Source organism: Macaca nemestrina, chromosome 15 (genome assembly GCF_043159975.1).
Source record: "Macaca nemestrina isolate mMacNem1 chromosome 15, mMacNem.hap1, whole genome shotgun sequence".
NCBI lineage: Eukaryota > Metazoa > Chordata > Mammalia > Primates > Cercopithecidae > Macaca > Macaca nemestrina.
In genome coordinates, this window is record NC_092139.1 from 4,501,461 (window position 1) to 4,524,377 (window position 22,917).

Here is a 22,917-nt window from a genome sequence, read left to right on the forward strand (position 1 = left end):
CTCTTACACAGTGCCTGGCACAGGGTTGGTCTCAATGTGTGTTTCCAAACCTCCCTCATTTCCTCTGAATATCAGGATAAACAGAAAGCAGGCCTTCAGTTTCCTCCCAACTAAAGGTGAAGTGTAGCCCTGTGGTGCTGAGGGTTCTGACGGCTGGTCTTCCCTGTTCCTGCCATGTCACCTTGACTCTTTGGGGGCCTGTGATTTAGCAGCATGTGCTCAGCTCAGCACAAATTAATTTTCAAGGCATATACAGTCTTTTGTGATGTGAGAGCCAGATGGGGTTTTTACTGACATGTGCCACTGTCGAGCATAATTAGACTGAGGCAAAAAACCACAGAGTCACCCAAGAAACAAGTCAACAGGACTGGAAGGATGGGGAAAGGGCCTCATAGACGTTCCCAGCAGGAGGGTGGGGCCCTCCAATCTTAGGTGGCTTCAGGGGCCTCTGTCGTTCACCTCATTCCTGTTCAACCACAAGAATTATGCCTTCCCAAGTCATGAGGGGACAGTCTGAGAAGGTGAAAGATCCATGCAGCCATGCAGCTGCTCCTCCTTGGGGGGCTCTGGAATCTGCTCTGTGCGGAAGTAAAGTCTCAGACTCACAGCTGCCTGGCAGGCATCCTACCTGGCTGACTGTCCCTCAGAGCATCCCAGGTCCTCCAGCCACTGCTAGGTGCTTCCAAAGATGGGCAACTCCTGACTCCTTCTTCTGCAGGCTTAATAGTTAGAAAACCCCTCCTGATGTGTATGTACTTTGAGAAGTGGTCCTAGGACATGAAAAACATCCACATTTGCTAGTGTATCCACTCATCCATGCAGCTAGCCACTACTCCCCTGCCTGCCCTGCCCTCAGGGCTCTCTCATTCCTGCCCAAGCTCCAGCCTCAAAGGTCTCCTCACAGTGCATTGAAAATGCCACTATCAAGGCTGGGTGCAGTGGCTCACACCTGTAATCTCAGCACTTTAGGAAGCCGAAGTAGGCGGATCACCTGAGGTCAGGAGTTCAAGACCAGCCTGGCCAACATGGTGAAACCCCATTTCTACTAAAAATACAAAAATTATCCAGGCATGGTGGCGGGCACTTGTAATCCCAGCTCTTCAGGAGGCTGAGATTGGAGAATTGCTTGAACCTGGGAGGCGGAGGTTGCAGTGAGCCAAGATCACGCCATTGCACTGCAGCCTGGGCAACAAAGAGTGAAACTCTGACTCAAAAAAAAAAAAAAAAAGCCACGATCTCCATCTCCATTATAATAAGTATTAACTTTAAATAGCAAAAATCATATAGGCTATCAGTGCAAACATCCAATAATCATCACCCATAATTAACAAACGTTAACAGCTTGTCGTTTGACTTTCTTATCCTGACCCCAGAAGCAGCCACTATTATGAAATTGGTGAGTATAATTCTGAACCCATATTAAAACTTTGTATGTAAATATAAATGAATAAATTGTATATGTGTTTACCTATGCACTTTACACATATGTAAATATATGTTGAGTGTTAGCATATGAATTATATGTACATATGTTAATATATACAATACAAAGCAATACATGGATCTTTTATCCTTTTTTAAAATTGGTGTAAGTGGTATCACAATTTCGTGAAACTTATTTCTTTCTTGTAGTCTGTGTTCCTGAGACTCACTCAGGTTGAAATATTGCAGAGGACTTAGTCAAACTCAGGGTTAGGGGCTCAGCTCTCCAGATGGCCAAGCCAGCCAAGATTTCTGACACACATCCAGGGGTCTGCAGGGTCACTCTCATTTCTGGTCATCTGGCTACAAAATTGGAGGTTTCCACAACCCCTCAGGATGGATAATTCACAAGAGTGACTCTCAGAACCCAGGAAAGTGCTATATTTATAATTACAGTTTTATTACAGTAAAATGACACAAATTAGAACCAGACAAAAAGAGGGACATCTAGGGCAGGTCTAGGAGGGGTCCCACCAGGAAACTTTTGGTCCCATTAATCAATCCCCACAAAGGCCTGGCTGGTGTTACCTCCTCCCAGGTTGGATGCATGAGGACACTCCAGCATGTTGCCAGCCACGGATGCTTGCCAGAGCCATCGATGTCAAGATTTCATGGGGGCTCTGTCTGTGTAGCTGGCCTTGGTCTCCTGTCTCTCCTGCAAGGTCAGGCTGGTCTCTTTGTTCTCCAATTCCTCCAGAGGTTGGGACTGCTGTGGCATGTACCAAAGCCCTCGTCATGAATCACATGTTTAGACTGCAAACACTGGACACTCCTAGAGGGAAGAACATTCCAGGAACCTAGAGATCACTCCCAGTAGCAAGGACATAGGCCAGATCTCCCTTTGGGCAAAGTCACTTCTTCACTCTCCACATATAAATCCAGTTCCTCCATTTTCCCTGCTGTGTGGCATTCTGTTGTCCATGCTTTTCCTTAATGTGCATCTTCATGCATGGATGGCCTGCCTGGATGCTTCTTCAGGTCTCAGCATGATGGCTACTTCCTTGTGAGGCCCCTCCTCACCCCAGGGCCAGTGTTTCTCAAAGGACGGCCTCGGTCCTTTGTGGGACCATCACAGCTATAGTGGAGTGCATGATCAAAATTCAGACTCTTGATTCCATCCCAGCTGCTGGAATATGACAAGCAGAAATTTGTATTTTTAATAAACTACACAGGCAATTCTGCTGTACATTAGACATTGAGAACAAGTGCACTAACACACACTCAAAGATTTGTTGATTAAATCTGAATTTTGTGCATTATCTGGCAATACACAAGCAGCAGGTGTTTATCAGTGATCAGTTCTTTCAACCTCCACTAATAATTTCCAATCACTGATCCTGATTTCACATTTAAAAAGCAAAACAAACACACCCACACTTGTGCTCAGATATAAAGTGATTCCCTGTTTCCTCTATTTGAAATTCTCTCGAAAAGACCTTGATCACCCTCCATGGAGAAAGCTCCTGGGACAAGATGAAGAATTCTATCAACCCAGTAATCCCATTACTGAGTATGAACCCAAAGGAATATAAATTGTTCTATTACAAAGACACATGCACACACTTATGTTCCTTGCAGCACTATTCACAATAGCAAAGACACAGAATCAACCTCAATACCCATCAATGATAGACTGGATAAAGAAAATGTGGCACGTATATACCACGGAATACTACACAGCCAGAAAAAAGAATGAGATCATGTCCTTTGCAGGAACACGGAAGGAGTTAGATGCCATTATCCTCAGCAAACAAATGCAGAAACAGAAAACCAAATATTGCATATCCTCACTTATAAGTGGGAGCTAAATAATGAGAACACATGGACACATAGAAGGGAACAACACACGCTGGGGCCTGTTGGAGGGTAGAGGGTGGGAGGAGGGTAGAGGGTGGGAGGAGGGAGAGGATCAGGAAAAAATAACTAATGGGTATTAGGCTTAATACCTGAGTGATGAAATAATCTATACAACAAAACCCCACGACACCATTTTACCTATGTAACAAACTTGTACATGTACCCATAAACTTAAAATAAAGGTTAAAAACTAATATTAATAACACCTATTAATAATATTGAAGTTGTTTGGACATACAGCATACTTGAGTGATATAGAAAATATGGACTTGGAAACATCGCTTTGTCCATCTCATTCCTGATGAGACAGTTTTACTCAGGCTCTTCTCTTGCGTCTTTAACGTTGTTGCCATCACTGGGGTTACTTTGTGAATGGTCAGTGTGGTTTTCCACAGTACACCATCTTGTCTTACATCTCAGGTGTTTGCGATTAGGTACTTTTTGACTCCACGTATGAATGGAAACCGATTCCTAATCCAAGTCCTCATTCATAGCACACGAGGAGAGTTTGTTTCTCATTTGTTTTTCTTGTAGGAGCACATTAGTTACCTCCAGAGGACTGCTGGCCATGCCACTTTTTAAAGTGGTTCTTCAGAGCCGTGTGCAATAACTCTCAAGGTTTAGAAATGTAAAGTCCTGCCCCCAGGGAATAGTCACCAAATCTGTGCTAATTATTACTTTAAGAAAACATTTGAATCCTAATTTTGACATGTGCCCTCTATAAGCACCGAAACGTGGAACTGAAAGAGATTGTCTCAGCCAAATGTGCCTTCCAGAGTCAAAACATTGTTCTTTAAAATAAAAAGAGAGCCACATGAAAGGAGAAACATTTAAAAACGCAAACCTAAAGGTACTCTCCTTTTCTGAGGGATGATTTGTAGAAAAATGCTTCTTCTATTCAGGTATATATGATCAATATAAATTCATAATTGACATCCTCTAGTCAAGCAACACAGTGGGGGAAATGCTATAAAAATTTGAATTTGAATTTAAATTTTTAGCTCTACTCTTGAGAAAACAGACAAAAGAGGATAGTTCCAATAAATTAATTAGCTCCCACAAAGCCGTGACAGTAAGTTACACCATTTTTATAACCTTCAAATACTATATTGGCTGGTTGTGGTGGCTCACACCTGTAATCCAACACTTTGGGAGGCTGAAGCGGGAGGATCACTTGAGCTCAGGAACTTGAGACCAACCTGGCCAACTTGGTGAAACCCCATCTCTACTAAAAATGCAAAAAAAAAAAAAAAAAAGAAAAAAGAAAAAACAAATTAGCCGGGCATGGTGGCAGACGCCTGTAATCCCAGTTACTTGGGAGCTGAGGTGGGAGAACTGCTTGAACCTGGGAGGCTGAGGTTGCAGTGGGCCGAGATCACTCCACTGCATTCCAGCTTGGATGACAGAACGAGACTCCATCTCCAAGAAATAAACAAACCAATATTATATAGACGTAGCAAGAGAAATATTGTATTTTTTCCCCTACTATGATCCCTCCAAAGGACTTAGCTAGGTCAGTCAGGGTCATGGTCATGGTATGGGGCAAGACAAGAACCCTCCCTCTGTCTTGGGGGAATTCCGGGTGTATGCATTGTGGAGACACGAGGGACCGTGGAAAGATGAACACTCGCTGCCTCTTGCGCCACGCATGGCCACACCAATGACCAGGAGCTGCATTAGGGCATTGACACCCCATTCTTTACAGATCCCACAACACATCTCTCATTGAGAACGATAATGGCAAAAAGGAAAAGAAACATCTGGGGAAGAGTTGAATTCTTCGGTGTATAGAGTGCCTGCCTCATGATTATGTCTACAAAGTGATCTACAGTAACACAGGCAAATCAGAAGCACATTGGCACACTACAGTTCAGGGGATATCCCTATAGAGAGTTCTCCCTCTACTTAAAAATACAAGGCATCATTGGGCTGTAGGTCCCAATCGGCAAGGAGAGGGTACCATTTTGAAATGGCCCTTCCATCAGCCCCAGGAAGTCTAAGTTCTGTGCCTCGTATGCTTAGAAAGAGCCTGGGTCTGTCTGTTTCCTTTGTTGCTCAAAGATCACTCTTCTCTGGTTATCATTTTGCCATCCACTGGGGAGCCCCACCACAGCAAGCTTCTTGAAGTCTGCTCTAGTTAGATGTGAATTGACCTCTTCTGTGCCCATCACAGGGTAGGGAGCAGGGAGCTGGCTGGAACAGACCCTAGCATTCTTCTTTGAGAAGCACTGCTTTTTAATTACTTTATATGATTTGTGGATATAACCCAGTTCTGTCTAGGAAGTTATCGGGTAGATGGGACTCAACCTGCTGCACAGACTGAAGACACTGCTACAGACCTTCATTAATGAATGGGATAGAACGTACTCAGACATTCCAGATCTTAAATCTCTGCCTCCACACACATTAAATTCTCTCATCAAATGATTACCCATTAAGGAAATGAACACTGAAAAAAACGCATATAGAACCTGTCTCCAAAGTATCTAAAAGTGCCGTTTCTGAACAGAGAAATTGAAGAGTATTTGGGAAACATACGTGCTTAAAGGACCAAAATCTAAAGCAAACATTTAATCAATTAATACCTCTCATTAAAAAGTAATATGTGCTTAAATACCTAGCGAGGAAATGTGCAAGACTACTAATCCTTTCCGCTTACGGTTCTTATCATTTGGTACCACCGCAATCTCACTTCCCTTGCGTTCCCCAGGGGAAGATCTAGCAAGAGTGAGAAGAAAGGTGAACCCCACAGCCAAGCATTCTAGATGAACTCTCTCTGGCTGAAACTTTGTTTTTAACTGTTACCTCCCACTCCCCAGTCAACCAACTACAGTTGCCTTTATTTGCATTTTAATAGTTACCCTAATTCCAAACTTAAAATTATAGACTTTTCCCAGCTGCTTTTTAAATGCTACATTATAATTTTGAGGAAGCATCATACATAATTACATTTAATAGACACAGAATTGATTGAAACACTTAGCTGGAACAAAAAGCCCAGACCTAATTTTGTAAACATGTTATTGTACAGTAACCCCCAATGAGTCTGTTCTTAAATCTCCTAATTAATTTTTAATTAAAAAGCTCAAAGATGCTATTACACTTGTTGTTGTAAATGGCAGCCTCATGCAAGTAGAAACGACAGAGCAGTGCAGACAAATATCTCCCATTAAAATCTGTGTTAATGAGAACTGCCGTGTTCAGGATTTCTGAGATAGGAAAGGGGCAGAAACCACCATTTAAGGGAATCATTAGATGGAAGCTTTCTGCCCCTAACTTGTAGAGGTATGTGTACATCAAGAGTGATGAGTTTGTATATGACAAGCTGTCCCAAACCTTATTTAAACATATCCTTCTTCTACCCTTTTCAATATCCAGCTAAATATAGCTGGTGCATTCAGTGGCAAATTATATTTAATACTGTTACCAGCCAAAGACGCTTCTGCTTCTTCTGATGATGGCTTTCGCTTTCCTGTTCAAATGCCATCTCGATATTAAATTACAGTGCCCCTCCTCGCAGCCCCTACATAGGCAGACACTCTCAGCCTCTCCATTTTAATATATCCATCTATCAGCCCAATCTTGCAAGAGTTTTGTTGTAATGCAGTAATTGAAACTCTGTTTCTCTGGGGATGTAGGTGATGTCACAAATGGAGAATTATTAATAGCACCAAACACTGCAAGTGTCTTTTTTCAATGCAATATCTTAATAACAGGAGGAAAAGTGTTTCAGCAAAGACCAGATCATTCTCCTTGCCGGTAACTCAAACATGATAAGCACATCATCAGACCAGGTGTCCTTCCTCTGCCTGGCTGCTCGGGGAATGAGCCCCGTGGAGGACTGTAATTTAGAAGTTATGGCGCCGTGCTTACTAGCTACACTTTGTAATTAAAAGGAAAAATGTCCCTTGCTGTCCTTGTCATCATTGTTCCTAAAAAGGCAAGATTTATATGATGCATGGGCATCATTCTGTGAGTGTGGACATATTTCTCCTTTTCCAGTTTTCCAAAGACAGATCCCAGTGTTATTCAAAACTTCTAGGCCAGGGTTCCTTACAAAAATGAGTTGTTGACCATTTCATCTTTATGTCGTCTTCCCCTAGACACCAAGGCTTTTCAACCTCAGTACTACTGACACCTGGCTGTGGGAGGCTATCTTCTGCACTATAGGGTGTTTAGCGGCATCCCTGACTCCCACGCACCGGATGACAGCAGCACCACCCCTCCCAGTTGTGACAGCCAAACAGGTCTCCAGACACTGCCAGGTATCCCATGGGAAGAGGATAAAATTGCTCGCAGTTGGAAACCACTACGATAGATTGAACAAAGAAGGATACCCTTGGGGGAACCATCCATTTGAACAAGAGGGTGAATATCGATGTGGCAAGCAGTATTGCTGACAGGAAGACTCGCCATAAGGGTCTCAGATTGAGCCAGGCAACTAAGAAGATGGGCTGGTGGGTGTGTGTGTGTGTGTGTGCACGCGTGCAGGCATGTCTATTTGAGAGAAGCCTGTGTGTGTGTGCATGTGCATGTCTATTTGAGAGAAGCCTGTGTGTGTGTGTGTGTGTGCGCGCACATGCATGTCTATTTGAGAGAAGCCTGTGTGTGTGTGTGTGTGTGTGTGCATGCACAAGTACTCAGGCATGTGTTTGTGTAAGAAGAGAGGGCTGCTGAGCCAATAGGGAAGTTTACAGCTCAACAAGAAGCATTCATTCATGCTCAGACTTTCAGAAACACCTTCGTCTGATCTTTTGAAAGAAAGTGGCTGAAAGCCAGGAAGGAGCAGTGAGTCCACCTTAGGGCTTGCCAACCATGCCATTTATTAACACGCCCCATAGAGGAGCACGGACACATGCCTGAAGCCCAGCCGGCGGTGGGGGCAGGCCAGGAACCAAGCACAGGATGAGGGGAGACCCCCCAGAGCCACCTTGCCCAAGCTGCCCAGGCAGAGAAGGCTAAGAGGGTGTGGGGGAGGTCCTCTGAAGACGGTGGGGTTTGCTTTCTCAGACGTGTCCCTGTCTACCAAATGGACATACTCTGAGAAGGACATCCTCTGTGACAGTTAACCAAATCACACTGACAACATGCTCTTTTGTTTAAAGACCTCAATGGCAATTCTTTTGAGAAGAGGCAGAAGCATTCTTCTGTTATGTGAACTCTCTCTTTCTTAATTTCTGTTTTTTCTAGTTTGGATGTTGGGGGTTTTTCTAGCAAGAACCATTGTCTACAGGATGTAGTGCCCCTCAAATGACAGAAAAAAACAGGAATAAATGATGTCGCAGGAGAGAAATTCTAGGCATTAGACAGAGCTGGAAGGCCTGAGTTTGAATTCTGGCTCAGACCTCAGCCACATCACTCAGCCTTTCTCAAGGTAACAAAATCTGTTCTCTTTATCTCAAAGGGTGTGTGAGGATCATATATGCAAAAGGGCTGAGTAAACTGTAGATTGTTATTGCAGATAATGTTATTTTTATTTTTTTAATTTTAGCAAGAAAACATTTCTTAGTGGCTGGCAGCAGTTAGATGCCGGTATAGATAACGTACCAAGATTCAGTAGCGGTCTCACAGGTTCCGGCTGCCTCTTCCAAAAAGCGGGGACTTACCCTCATGGCTTCAAGGTCACCTGCAGTCCTTAGCTTTCCCGATAGACTTCTCTCTCCAAAAGTCCCTATTTTTAGCTGTTTTCACAGGGGCACCCAGAGGCAAATATTATACAGAAACTACCACATTTAGACTGTGATAACCCACACCTGCTGGATGGGAAGTTAACCTTTGTACAAAGAAGAGGGTTGGCTGAGTCAATTTATGGCAAGAACAATTTGGAAAAGGTAATGCTGGAACTACTCAAGTCCTTTCTCAAGCATGCTCCAGCATTTCAGAAGCACCTGGCAATTAATATGTTAATTACAAACCATTCTTACCTGTTCAGGAAAGGGCCCCTGAGGGCTTCTTCCAGGGAAGACTTTCAGCTTTGTGAAAGCCACTATATTGGAAGAAATAAAAAATATTTTCCTTCCCTCCATCCTATCCTTCAAACTTGTTCCCATTTCTTTCTTTTTTTTTTTTTTTCTTTTTTTTTTTTTTTTTTTTTTTGAGATGGAGTCTCGCTCTGCCGCCCAGGCTGGAATGCAGTGGCCGGATCTCAGCTCACTGCAAGCTCCGCCTCCCGGGTTCCCGCCATTCTCCTGCCTCAGCCTCCCTGAGTAGCTGGGACTACAGGCGCCGCCACCTCACCCGGCTAGTTTTTTTTTTTTGTATTTTTTAGTAGAGACGGGGTTTCACCGTGTTAGACAGGTTGGTCTCGATCTCCTGACCTCGTGATCCGCCCGTCTCGGCCTCCCAAAGTGCTGGGATTACAGGCGTGAGCCACCGCGCCCGGCCCAAACTTGTTCCCATTTCTAAACAATGTCCAACCTCAGTCAAAATTCCTGAGTAGCGACTATATTGCATTTCTTCTGCAAAAAGTAAAAAAGAAATAGCAAATACGGAAATTATTATCTTGATTTTTACCCCCTTCCAAAGTTCACCTCTCATTTGTCTGGGATAATTTTCCTAAATCACTTATATTGTACCTTATTCCTCAGCCGGAGTAGATTTTTATATTGGAATTTCAGCACCCACTTCCACTCCCAATTCTCCCTTGTTTCGGTGTTCTCTCTCTCTCTTTGGAATGCCTTGCAGGTATCTGAGCCCAAATTATCTAGGTCACTGCAATCCCGTGTTCCTGGGATTTGAGCTGTAGCTTTGAAATTGTAATAAATGTGTCAGCAATTCTTAAGGTACTAACCTTTGTGAAGTTCATACCAAGCAGGACTGAGAATCAGGTAAGTTTTAACCATGATCAGGCTAAATCTCTGAGGTCTAAACTTACATGCATCACTGCACCACAGCCAGCATCTTGCTTCTTGAGAAAAGTGGGGTTTTTTTTATACTTTTAGTTCTAGGGTACATGTGCACACGTGCAGGTTTGTTACATATGTATACATGTGCCATGTTGGTGTGCTGCACCCATTAACTCGTCATTTACATTAGGTATATCTCCTAATGCTATCCCTCCCCCTTGTCCCCTCCACACAATAGGACCCGGTGTGTGATGATCCGCTTCCTGTGTCCAAGTGATCTCATTGTTCAGTTCCCACCTATGAGTGAGAACATGCGGTGTTTGGTTTTCTGTTCTTGCGACAGTTTGCTGAGAATGATGGTTTCCAGCTGCATCCATGTCCCTACAAAGCACACGAACTCATCGTTTTTTATGGCTGCATAGTATTCCATGGTGTATATGTGCCACATTTTCTAAATCAAGTCTGTCACTGATGGACATTTGGGTTGATTCCAAGTCTTTGCTATTGTGAATAGTGCTTCAATAAACATACATGTGCATGTGTCTTTATAGCAGCATGACTTATAATCCTTTGGGTATATCCCCAGTAGTGGCATGGCTGGGTCAAATGGTATTTCTAGTTCTAGATCCTTGAAGAATCGCCACACTGTTTTCCATAATGGTTGAACTAGTTTACAGTCCCACCAACAGTGTAAAAGTGTTCCTATTTCTCCACATCCTCTCCAGCACCTGTTGTTTCCTGATTTTTTAATGATTGCCATTCTAACTGGTGTGAGATGGTATCTCATTGTGGTTTTGATTTGCATTTCTCTGATGGCCAGTGATGATGAGCATTTTTTCATGTGTCTGTTGGCTGTATGAATGTCTTCTTTTTAGAAGTGTCTGTTCATATCCTTTGCCCACTTTTTGATGGGGTTGTTTTTTTCTTGTAAATTTGATTGAGTTCTTTATAGGTTCTGGATATTAGCCCTTTGTCAGATGAGTAGATTACAAAAATTTTCTCCCATTCTGTAGGTTGCCTGTTCACTCTGATGGTAGTTTCTTTTGCTGTGCAGAAGCTCTTTAGTTTAATTAGATCCCATTTGTCAATTTTGGCTTTTGTTGCTGTTGCTTTTGGTGTTTTAGACATGAAGTCCTTGCCCATGCCTATGTCTTGAATGGTATTACCTAGGTTTTCTTCTAGGGTTTTTATGGTTTTAGGTCTAACATTTAAGTCTCTAATCCATCTTGAATTAATTTTCAAAAAGTGTTTTTTAAAAAGTTAATGGTGCTCCAGGCTTCTCCCTTCCAACAGAGAGAAACCGATTCTGCATGTCATTACTAGCCAGCCCTCAAGGGGCATTATGGAACCTGTCTCTAAAAGAAATCAGTGCTGTGTCCCTATCACAGTTGTCATTAAATCCAGCATTCTAGATTCTGTCACTGCAATGACTCTGATAAACCACCAAGTTTATTAGATCACATACAGATCACAAAGCTACTCAGTTGCAAAATATCTGCAAGATTTGTTCATCCTTTCCTCTCTGGAACCTCCATGAGAGAGAGGTTGGGCCAGTTTGGATTAAGAATTGCTGAGCAATACCTCGCTCTGGGGCAAGCGATCACTTATGAGGAGGATCCTACTTTATGCAAGTGATTGTTCCTGGAGATATGCAGGGTAGTGCAAAATGTGGGGACATCGAGTACAATTTTTTTTTTTTTTTTTTTTTTTTGGATACAGAGTTTTGCTCTTTTGCCCAGGCTGGAGCGCAGTGGTGCAATCCCGGACTCACTGCAGCCTCCATCTCCTGGGTTCAAGCAATTCTCCTGCCTTCGCCTCTCAAGTAGCTGGGACTACAGGCATGTACCACCACACCCAGCTAACTTTTTTTGTATTTTTACTAGAGACAGGGCTTCACCATGTTGGCAAGGCTGGTCTCAAACTCCTGACCTTGTGATCCACCTGCCTCGGCCTCCCAAAGTGCTGGGATTACAGGCATGAGCCACAACACCCAGCCCAAATAGCAATTTTCCATGGACTTGAATTTCTATTGAAGGTACAATGTATATTCATTTTAAGTGCCTATCAACAATTATATGTTTCTAATACGTTAGTTCCTTTATACTCCTTTGTCAAGATTTCAATTCAATATGACAGTCTAATGACATATTAAAAAATAAATACTGGCTGGGTATGGTAGCTCACGCCTGTAATCCCAACACTTTGGGAGGCTGAGGCAGGTGGATCACTTGAGGTCAGGAGTTCAAGACCAGCCTGGTCAACATGGTGAAACCCCATCTCTACTAAAAATATAAAAAATTAGCCAGGCATGGTGATGCATGCCTGTAATTCCAGCTACTCAGGAGGCACAGGAGAATCGCTTGAACCCGGGAGGCGGAGGTTGCAGTGAGCCAAGATTGAGCCACTGCACTCCAGCCTGGACGACAGAGTGAGAATCCATCTCAAAAAAATAATAATAAAAATAAAGGCTGGCCTTTCTGACTGTGTACCAGGTGTTATGCTAAGCATCTTATGAGTGTTAAATTATTTGATCTTCACAACAACTTATTTATAGATGAGACTGAGACACAGGGCAGCCTAGTTACTTGCCAAGTCACCTCGTTAGTGAGGAGCAGAGGTGGGAACCTAGCCAGTTTGCTTGCAGCCCCTGTTTTCCTAAGCCCTGTACTAGGCTTCTGAGAAAACCCAAATGCTGTCCACTGGTCTTCCTAAAACACTCCCCCAAAGTGCTTCATCTGCTTCACTGGCGAGTGCACAGCCTGGGTGTATGCCTGCCACTTCCCTCCACACTCTGAGATCACTGGAAGCAACAAGGAGCCCGGAACCACATCTGGAGTCCAGGACCCCAGAGGGATGGCTACCACCTGCACCAACAGGTAAATCTCCAAGATGGTCCTCGCTGCCAGAATCTCCTCTCTGAAGGTCCCAGAAATGACCTAGAGAAGGTGTCCTCAGCCTGCCGGCCTCTGACTTTTCTCATCAACAGTCATAAGACTTCAGGGAAATCAGAAGTAGTGACTTCTCTGGAAAAGGTTGAAGACCCTCCAGCAAGGATACTGTGAAGGTGCAAACACTCCGAGCTAATGAACCGAGGAGAGACAAATCAGATTTCCCTCTCCAGCTCAGTCTGCAGTGACCTCCAGGAATTTTCATGACTCTGGGGATAATTGATTTGTGAGTGCTTTGATTGGAAGCAGGCCATTTTTGCCTGATGGAGGCAATCCTGTACGGGGGAAAAAGAAAATATTTTCTCATGGTTTCCACAGAGCAGTCCCCGAATAAATAAGACACAGCAGAGTAATGAAGTAATGACAGCTTTTGTCTTAGTCTTGAAGAACGTCATTATGCAGGAATAATTCATGCCTTGGTACTGTCAGTCCTATTTATGTGATGCTCAGCTGTCAAGCCCTATGAAACTAGACTTCATGTGAGCCCTTATGTGCCACACTCAATTTACTTAGGCTCCTGAAATTCAGAGAGTTTACCAATTGTCACTTATTTAACAAGGGCCTTAACGAGCTTAACTTTTATGTAGCCCATCAGAAAGACAGTTCCTGCCTCCAAGACCAAGGCTTCTAGGGACTCAATACACTCTGACCCTAAAATGTTGACTCAAGTTACATCAAGGTTTGATCATACGCATATGAGGATCAAAGTCTCTTTTCAGGAAAGGCAACATTTTTCTTCACCCACAATCCATGGATATTATACCATGCTCTACATTGCCGAGAAGAAATGAATTACATGAGGAATTGGGAACGAAAGCGCATTTTCATTAGCCTCTATTGGCCACTGGGGAATTAGCAGGTGAGAAGGAAATCTCTCTCGAAGCTGCACTAAGGAAAGACATTTTGCTCAGCGCCCATTTCAAGGATGAGAGTCTGCATCCCACAAAGTGGCTAAGAGCTGAGGATTCGCAGAGGCGCCTTTGGTTTCTCCCAGATGTTTAAGGAGTGGGTAGCCCTTAAGAGTGACTGTGAAGGGCCATTCAACCCACCTCCAACCAGTTGCTCCAATGCCTGTGTGCAGTGAACAGAAAATGGCATTTCTTCTCCCAGAGCCTTGGGCCCACTCTCATCCTTGCACACCTGCCATGCCCTGCACTACACAATGCTTTCCTGGCTGCAATTGCAGAAACGCTCAATTCAGACTAGCATGGGGTAGAAGAAATATACTGGCTTATATATCTGCAAAGTTCAGGGATTCCAGGGAGGTCCCAGTCTATGTGTTCTAAGAACATCCCTGGCTCCAGCCCTCCCTCCTAGCAGGCTTGATGGTCACCAGGGGACAATTTAGGGGGAATCCTGATTGACCTGGCCATGTGTACATCTCTAAGCTGATTGGTTCAACCTGGTCATGTGCCTATCCCTGAGCTGATTGGTGAGGTCTAGTCATGTGGGCATCCCTGCACTGATTGGTTCATCCTGGTCACGTGTGCCTCTTTGAGTTGTTTGATTTGGTCTTGTGATATGTATGTCTCTAAGCTGATTGGCTTTAGGTTGGTCATGTGTACACCCCTGAGCTGCTTGGTTTGAACTGGTCACGTGTGTGTCCCTGAGCTGACTGATTCAACCTAGTCACATGTACATACCTGAGCTGATTGGTTCAGTCCAGACAGGTCACTGCCTATCTCTAGGGGAAGATCAGGATATTGAACCAAGTGAAATGTACTCCTCATAGCAAGGAGGGGCCCTTTTAGCAGAGAAGAAATGAATTTTGGGCAGGCAGAAACACAGTCACACTACATGTAATTTGCAGCTAAGACCTTGTGAAATACTTGTTTTATTTGCATGTTATAGGTAGAAAACATGGACTCAGAGAAGTGATGAAAGCTGCCCAAAGTCACAGAGCTGGTCAGTGGGGGGTCCAGGATTCAAACACGGTCTGTGTGAGCCCAAATTCTAAGATTTTTCTGCAGCCTGCTCCAACATTTCACCCTTTAGCTCTTGATTTTAAACCCTGCTTATGCCACCAATACTCACACTTAAAAATAGAGTAGGCCAGGCGTGGTGGCTCACGCCTGTAATCCCAGCACTTTGGGAGGCCGAGGCGGGCAGGTCACAAGGTCAGGAGATCGAGACCATCCTGGCTAATGCGATGAAACCCTGTCTCTACTAAAAATACAAAAAACTAGCCAGGCGTGGTGGCGGCGCCTGTAGTCCCAGCTACTCGGGAGGCTGAGGCAGGAGAATGGCGTGAACCCCGAAGGCGGAGCTTGCAGTAAGCCGAGATCGCGCCATTGCACTGCAGCCTGGGCCAAAGAGCGAGACTCCGTCTCAAAAAAAAAAAAAAAAAAAAAGAATAGAGTAGAAAGGCTATGGCATTTCAGAAGCATCAATATTAGAGGCCCATTCACAATCCCACTTGGACAAGTTTTCTTCTAAACAAACCCTGTGGCAGCCAATAGGAATGGGATGCCTTCTAGAGAATGTGACAGCAGGCTCCAGGGACTGGGCACCTGCTGGGTCACTGGGCTCTGGTCAGACAGGACACAGGTGGGATTATTAGTTTGCACCAAAGGCCAGTTAAGAAGCAAGGTACAAGGTGCAGGGGCTGAGGTTGTGCAGAAGCAGGGAATGAAGACTGAGGTTCTTACCGGTGCTGAGACCCCACAGGCTACTCACAACCCACCTTGTGGATTGAAATGACAGGGGTTCTTTCTCACAACACATGGAGGAGCTGTGGCTTGGACGTCCACATGGAGTGGGGGCCTGGGGTAATCTTTCACCTTTCATGCCCACAGTCTATGCCCTTTGCCAGTTTCCATAGACATGTTTGACCACTGTTTTCCCAGCCATGTCTGGTGGCAGCATTGCTACTCCTTGTGACCTGTGGTCCAGACTCCTGAACACAGCAAATGTTCACCCAGAGCCATGGAATGATGGGCACACCTGTCTAGTTAAGAATGACTCCCATCCCTCAGAATACTAGTGTAACCTTCGACAGAGACCTTGGCGCTGCAGAATCTGAGAAGAATCCATCAACCTTGTGGGTGTCACCACGCCACACCCATGACAGCCTGCCCTGGTCCCAGCCTCAATCATGGGGGTCCTTCATGAACAGAGATGAGGTCAAGAGCCCAGCCTTTCCCCTGCTCCATCTCACTTTCCACCATCTCTTCCCTCTCCGTGGGGCAGGAGGAGAGCCTTTGCCATGTTCAGGTGAATTCACTGTGTACTTATTGAGCACCTGCGGCATGCCAGGTCCTCAGCAGAGCCCTTTGGATACTCTGATGAATAAATCAAATAGAAATCGTCCTGTCCCCATGCAGAGCTCACAGGAATCACAAGGGGACGAATCAGTGAGCTCGTCTCAGATGGTGACAACAGTATAGAGAAACCAGAACCAGGTAACATGATGCGGAGTGACTGGGAAAAGGTGCCTTTTTGTCAGATGCTCAGGTAAGGCCCATGGAAGGAGCTGACGGGTGACCCAAGACAAAGGACCTGACAGAATTAACCAGAGGAAGAGCTGGGGACTCTGATGGGCTGGGGCTGGGCTCCACCACCCAGAGCCCCACTTCCCGGTCACCGGGAAGGTAGCAGAGGCATGGCAGGCCCCTTAGTTGCAGCAGATGAAAGGACAGCTGCACAAGGGGGAAGTCTTTGGGAACAGGCAGCCTTTTAAGCAGATTCTGAGTGTCAGATAACAGAGGCTGTTTCTCTGCCCTGTAGCTCATTTCCAAGTACGTGGCAATACCAGACCTCCTGAGAGTCACCAGTATCACTTGATAAGCTGTTCCTTAAACCGCCCCCCGCCGCCCCTGCCGGGGTGTATGTCCACAAGGAGAGAAGCAGCTGTCTCCATCAGGGAAGGACTCAGGGGAGTGAAGGAGGGGCCCTCCATGCACCACACCCCACCCCACCCGGGAACACAGATCCGAGAAGAGGCAAGGCTCGCTGTGGTGGTCAGGTGGGGCTGTGTAGACCCAGGAGAGAAATGAGCAAAGGCCTCCCCGCTGATGCCAGGTCCCCCAATACTGCCTGAGACCAACAGAAGTTCTGAAGCATTGGCAACTTCCTTGGAGGAAGTGGAGCAGCTGACAGTTGGCTCAGAAGCATCAAACAATGGGCAGTGAGGGCCAAACTACGGGGCGCTTTCCCCGGCAAACAGGAAGTGGTGCCCATTGCAAGTGGGTAGAGTGGGGAGCCACTGAGGGTTCTTGAGCAGAGGAGGCAACAAGCAGCAGAGAGAGGTTATATTGAAGCAGGTACAGCTTGGATGTTTAAAAGCCAAATAAGAACCACAACGATGCCAGCTGGGCCTGCATGTTTACAGGATCCAGGAATAATATCTCTGCTCTGTACTCACAAGCATGATTTCATCAACTCCCACAAACCATGAGGAGGAGCCTGAGGTATGTGTTTTTCAGATGAGGCAAGAAGTCACATAGAAGTTAAATAACCTGCTACTGGCAAGTGACAGGCCGGGTCTTCAACCCAGCAACACCTGAAGGGGCAGCCCCGTTATCAATGAGGGCATCTAGGCCACCACACTGCTGACTTCTGGGACTGGAAGATTCTTGGGGAGGGGATGCTCTGCTGTGCACACACAGTGTCCATGCACCCATGGTGCAGCCCAGGGCTCTGCCCGCTGTATGCGCTAGCAATCCCTCCCACATGGTGACAACCAAAATGTTTCCAGACTTTGACAAATGTTCCATAGGGGCCTGGACAGGGGGCACAATCACCCTGGTGAGAAAACCCTTCACATCAAAGCACCCTGTACTTCAGCGCCAGGGAGGGTGCCTGGACCAAGAAAGCAGAGCAGCACCGCGCAGCGCCACCACATGGTACGCAGGAAAATTTGCACCAAAGACCAGTTGAACATGACAAAAAAAAGGCAGGAGAATAAAGGCAGAGAAAGGATTTGATAGTAAGAGAGACTAGCCTCAGCAGGTATTTATTTAATAGATACATGTGCTTATAAATATCTGTGACCCTGTTGTCATAGACTAAGCTCTCAGTAAGAGAAGTGTTAAGTGTCTAAGTGTATTTTTTAGAGCACAAGGCCAGCTGCAAGCAGGAGCTCAGTAAACAACCTTGATGACACTGGAGACCCAACATGGATGGAGGGCGCTGTCAGAAGCCCGCCACACTCTGAGGCCATCTTCACCCTAACCCACTGCTGGTCCCCCCCATTCTCCACCTGCAAGCCCTAGCAGATCCCCCAAACCCAGAGAGCTCTTTTCCAAAGCACCCAGTGTCTTCCGGGTTGGCTCACAAGCTCATAGAGAAAGGGAAAATGACACAGACAGGCATCTCATGCTGGAGCCCGTCCCCCACCCCAAGTTTAGTCAGGGTTTGGTTCCTTTAGGAACAAGGTCAAAGCCCATCCTCCTGGGCCGAAGTCATTCTCCTTGAAAGTTTTCTGCCTGTGTAAAGGCTAAAGCAACTGTTTGTTTTCCAGGCGATTTTCCTCCAAATAGGGTCACCATTTCCGTCATTTCCTCTACCTCTGTCTTCTGCAGCAGCTCTGGGTACATTTGACCTTTTCTTCTCAGTGCCCAGGGCTATTTCTTCCTTCTACGTGTTATAAACACAGTTTCCTCCACCTGTATTTATGCACAAACTGTTGCTTGGCCTGGGAAATACTGAATCTGCAAATTCACCATACAAAGCCTATGGATGTAATGGTTAAAATGTTCCTGTCTCAAACGGAAATGTTTAGCTTAAATAAAAGAAGAGAACTGTCAGAATTTTCATGTGAATGTCTCTTCAGTGGAAAAGACACCTGGATGCTAAGACTTGGTGTCCCCACCACAGGGTGATGGGTTATGAGGGAGCTTTAAGGAGCATCAGTGTCTGAGAAAAATAGTTGGAAAACAGTGTGACTTTGACCCTTCTTTGTACATGGCAATAGTTCTGGAATGCTGGGGCTGTCTGCTGTGCCCCACTAAATCAGGGCAAACATGACCAAATGAATATGCTGCAATCATATCCCTATTATTTTTCTGTATCTCCAATTTATTCAGGGAGCAGGAGAGATATTTAACAATTACTTAGCAGCCTTCTTTACAGAACGAGAGGATGAATACGGATAACGCTGGAAAAGATTATTGAGAGCAGAATATTGAATTATCTGTGGATGGGAGCGAGCACATGAATAATTCATTCTCCCCACCTTCCGTATGGGCCCCTCCCGGGCCTGCCAGGCCAGGCTGCGGGGCTGAGCTGAGCTGTGGCAGGGTATGTGTGGGGGAGGCATGCTAACATCTTGGCTCTCCCCATTTTGCAAACAGTGCAAAGCTAGGCGTGGGACTTGCTATGCAAAAGCAACTGCATTTCAACCTTTTTGCTTTTCTGCAGAGCATATTTAATTTCTGCATTGCTGTGGACAGTAATCAGTAATGAAGTCATTAAATGCAAGAGGGGTGGAGAGAGAACTGTCTGCCAACCTCCCCCATTAAATTCAGGTACTTTGGCACATCTCTAATTAAGATCGGGAGGCTTGGGTTCCAATTGACAAAGCTCTTCATTCCCCTGATACTTAGTCAAGAGCGCTCGAGGGCAGAGCTAATACAGCGAGCAGGGTAATGGCTTGGATAATTCCAATAAAGATTTCGAGTTATACTAGATTCTAGAGGTTAACTGGTACTACCCAGAGAAGGAGGCCATTTCTGGAGGTGTTGCCAGGTCTCTTGCAGACCTACAGAAAGATGTGATATTCATGAGGCCACGGCTAAGCAATTTGCCTAGAGTCTACGGGCACCACCTTTAGAACCCTCAGACTCAGGACCTTCTCTTATTAAACTAATGGTGTCTTCCTCTAAGCACCCAAGATCTGCAGTGTAAAATACTCCCAACTGGCTTCACCCTCGGGAACAATAAGGAGACGTATCATGTCTATGGAAAAGACCAGGGGCCAGGTAATTCCTAGGGAAGCATATTGTTTTATTTTCCACTCATTTAGATATTTAAAGAAAACATTTTACATTTGCCGGTTATTCCAGCTTTCCCCCAAGGAACCAAGCTTCAGTGCATTAATTTTAGATTTATATTTCAGAAACCCACATCTGATGTGTGAGTGTGGGGAGTGGAGAGGGGGTAGGAGAGGACTTACAATGTTTTGGCTACTGTATCTTCAAGGATTCCTTTCTATTTAGATGACTGGAAACAGAGAGCAGCCCAGAGAGAAGGAGGTAGAGAGAGGAGGAAGATGGGATTCACCTTTAGTAATGTTTGTGAAGTGCAGGAAAGCTCCCCCATCCACCAGGGGTCGCTCTCCAAGACAGGCTCATTTTCCATCCAGAGCTGTCCTGCCTCCATGGCCAGCGAGCAGGCTTACCTGCCCACCTGGAACAGATAGACACCTGCCCAGGTGAGGACTTAATGGATTGTGAAGACCAAAAGAGCTGCAGCCACCAAATATTCAGGTTTGTTCTGTCTCCTTGCTCTGTCTGTCCATTTCCAAAAGGTCAATCACTAAGTCACCAAAAAGCCTCCAGAAATTTTGTCAGTTGTCTGTCCATATGGTTTTCAGTGATGGCCAAGTTGGAAGTCAGTTGCCTGCATTAGATGCCAATCTACAGTGTTAATTCGGGAGCTGGCAGCTCTACCTCTGCCCCACTGGATAATCCAATAACAGAACCCAACAAAACTTCTATGTGAGCTGCAAATTATAGTTAGGTTAAATGGCCTTAAAAATCTCTATTAAGCCATATCCCTGGATTCCATGAAGCTCTAATATTCACATTATTTTCCTTTTTTTTGACAGAGTCTCGCTGTGTAGCCCAGGCTGGAGTGCAGTGGCATGATCTTGGCTCACTGCAACCTCCGCCTCTTGGGTCTCAGTTAAGTAATTCTCCTGCCTCAGCCTCCTGAGTAGCTGGGATTACAGGTGCATGCCACCATGCCCAGCTAGTTTTTGCACTTTTAGTAGAGAGGGAGTCTCACCATGTTGGCCAGGCTGGTCTTGAACTCCTGACCTCGTGATCCACCCCCCTCGGCCTCCCAAAGTGCTGGGATTGCCATTAGCCATCTTTTCAATGCACAGTTCTTAAAAGTCATTTCACAAAGGACTTCTTATACCTCTGCATCTTGAAGAGCATGGCCTGATTTTTTTAAAAAAAGGTTATAAAAATAACACTATCAGATTTATAAGTCTTATTTATTACTTAAAACGATTCATTAAAATAGTCTGTGATGGTTATAAATAATTGAAGCCATAAAGAAACATTTTGACTAAAAAGTAAGAGCTGTTCTTCCCCACCACAGTCCTATTCTAGTCCTGCCCCATATCCCTAGGGGGAACCCTATTAAGAGTTGTTCTACAAGTTTTTAGAGCAAAGTTGGAAAAGTTATACTTTTGTCACAATGAAAGAAGTAACTTTAATAAGACATTTTAAAATTTAATAAAGTAACCAAGAAAGCAAGAGAAAGAAAATCTTGATAAAATTATCCCAGTGAACATGACCACAGCAGGAATTAATCTAAAACCTACAAAGGCAGGCACAGAAATGACAGTACACAGCCCCTCTCTAGCAAGGGCTAATGAATGTGCACCTTAAGTAACAATAAGTAACAATAGATAACGGCTTCCTCAAGAAGCATTGGTATGCTAAATAGAGAATTAGATGAGAATCTTGTCACATGGGGAAATAAAGATTATGGAGATAGGAGAAGAAAATAAAATGAACAGGAAACAAATAAAATGGATTAGGTGGGTGACTTTTGACAATCCTAAAAACTTAGTTCTCTGTGTTTTTAGTGACTGCTGGATTTGCAAGGAATTGCTTTTTTTTGGGGGGGGGGGCATTATTTCCAAGAAGAAGGCTCTTGGGCAATACCAACCACATCCTTTATCTAATGGCAGAGATGGGTGAAGCTCAGCTCTTCTGCCGGAAGCAACAGTTGCGGGCCGGTACTTTACATGCATTTCTTCCTACCTCCTAACACCTGTTGGTCAACAGAAACAAGTCCCTGAGAAATCTAGGAACGATTTAAACGCTCAAGACTTTTTAGATGCCCTCACCTCGTGATACCCAATAACCTAATATCAGTCAGGAGAAGGAACTTGGAGCCAGGCAGATTTTGGTTCAAACCCCAGCTACCACTCAATAGCCGTGTAATATTTAACAATTTACTTAAACTCTATGATACATAAATTACACACACACTCACACTCACAAAGGTGGGAGGATTTCACCAATAGGATTTCACAAATGTCTATTTAATTCATAGAGAACTAAAGATTAAATAGATATTTGTGAAAAGTGCCTAGGACATAAAAAACAGTCAAGAAGTAGTGGTGAATACAGTCAACAAAAATTGAGATACATGAAAATGAAATTGAAAGAAGAGACCCATAAAAGAAAATCCCAAATGCTTTTGTCTCCTTGCCCTAGGCATGGACGGACCATGAAGGGACAATCTGGCTTTCCGGCAGCAATATTGCTAAGCACGGTGAGTCCTCTCTCAGCGCTGAGCATTGGTTGAGCTCCTGCTGCATGCCAGGCCCTGTCCTCAGCACTCTATGTGCCTCTCCTCCAATCCTCTGAAGCTGATGCTTTTCATCAACTCCATTGTACCAAAAGAAAGCCAAGGAGAAGAGAGGTTAATTTTCACAAGCCCACACTGCTCATAAGTAGCAGGTGAGCTCTTGAACTCAGGTTTTGGGGTGGTAGGGCTCGAATGCTTCACCAAAACCACATCCCAACACCCAAATGTTCTGACTCCATCCCAGGAGCCTGCAGGCACTGGAGCCTCCTGCTCCTCTGCAGTGAGGTACTCTT

General features: G+C 44.9%; 1 long non-coding RNA gene across 11 annotated transcripts in view; it reads right to left on the minus strand.

Moving 5' to 3' along the window:
- Nucleotides 1–22,917, minus strand: part of LOC112424728 (uncharacterized) — a 264,486-nt gene that overhangs the window by 4,542 nt on the left and 237,027 nt on the right. For all 11 annotated transcript variants that reach the window (XR_011613196.1, XR_011613189.1, XR_011613191.1 and 8 more), the window contains 2 exons: nucleotides 2,011–2,608; nucleotides 629–770 (listed from right to left, as the gene is read on the minus strand). This is a non-coding gene — a long non-coding RNA (uncharacterized lncRNA). The remainder of the gene's footprint in view (nucleotides 1–628; nucleotides 771–2,010; nucleotides 2,609–22,917) is intronic.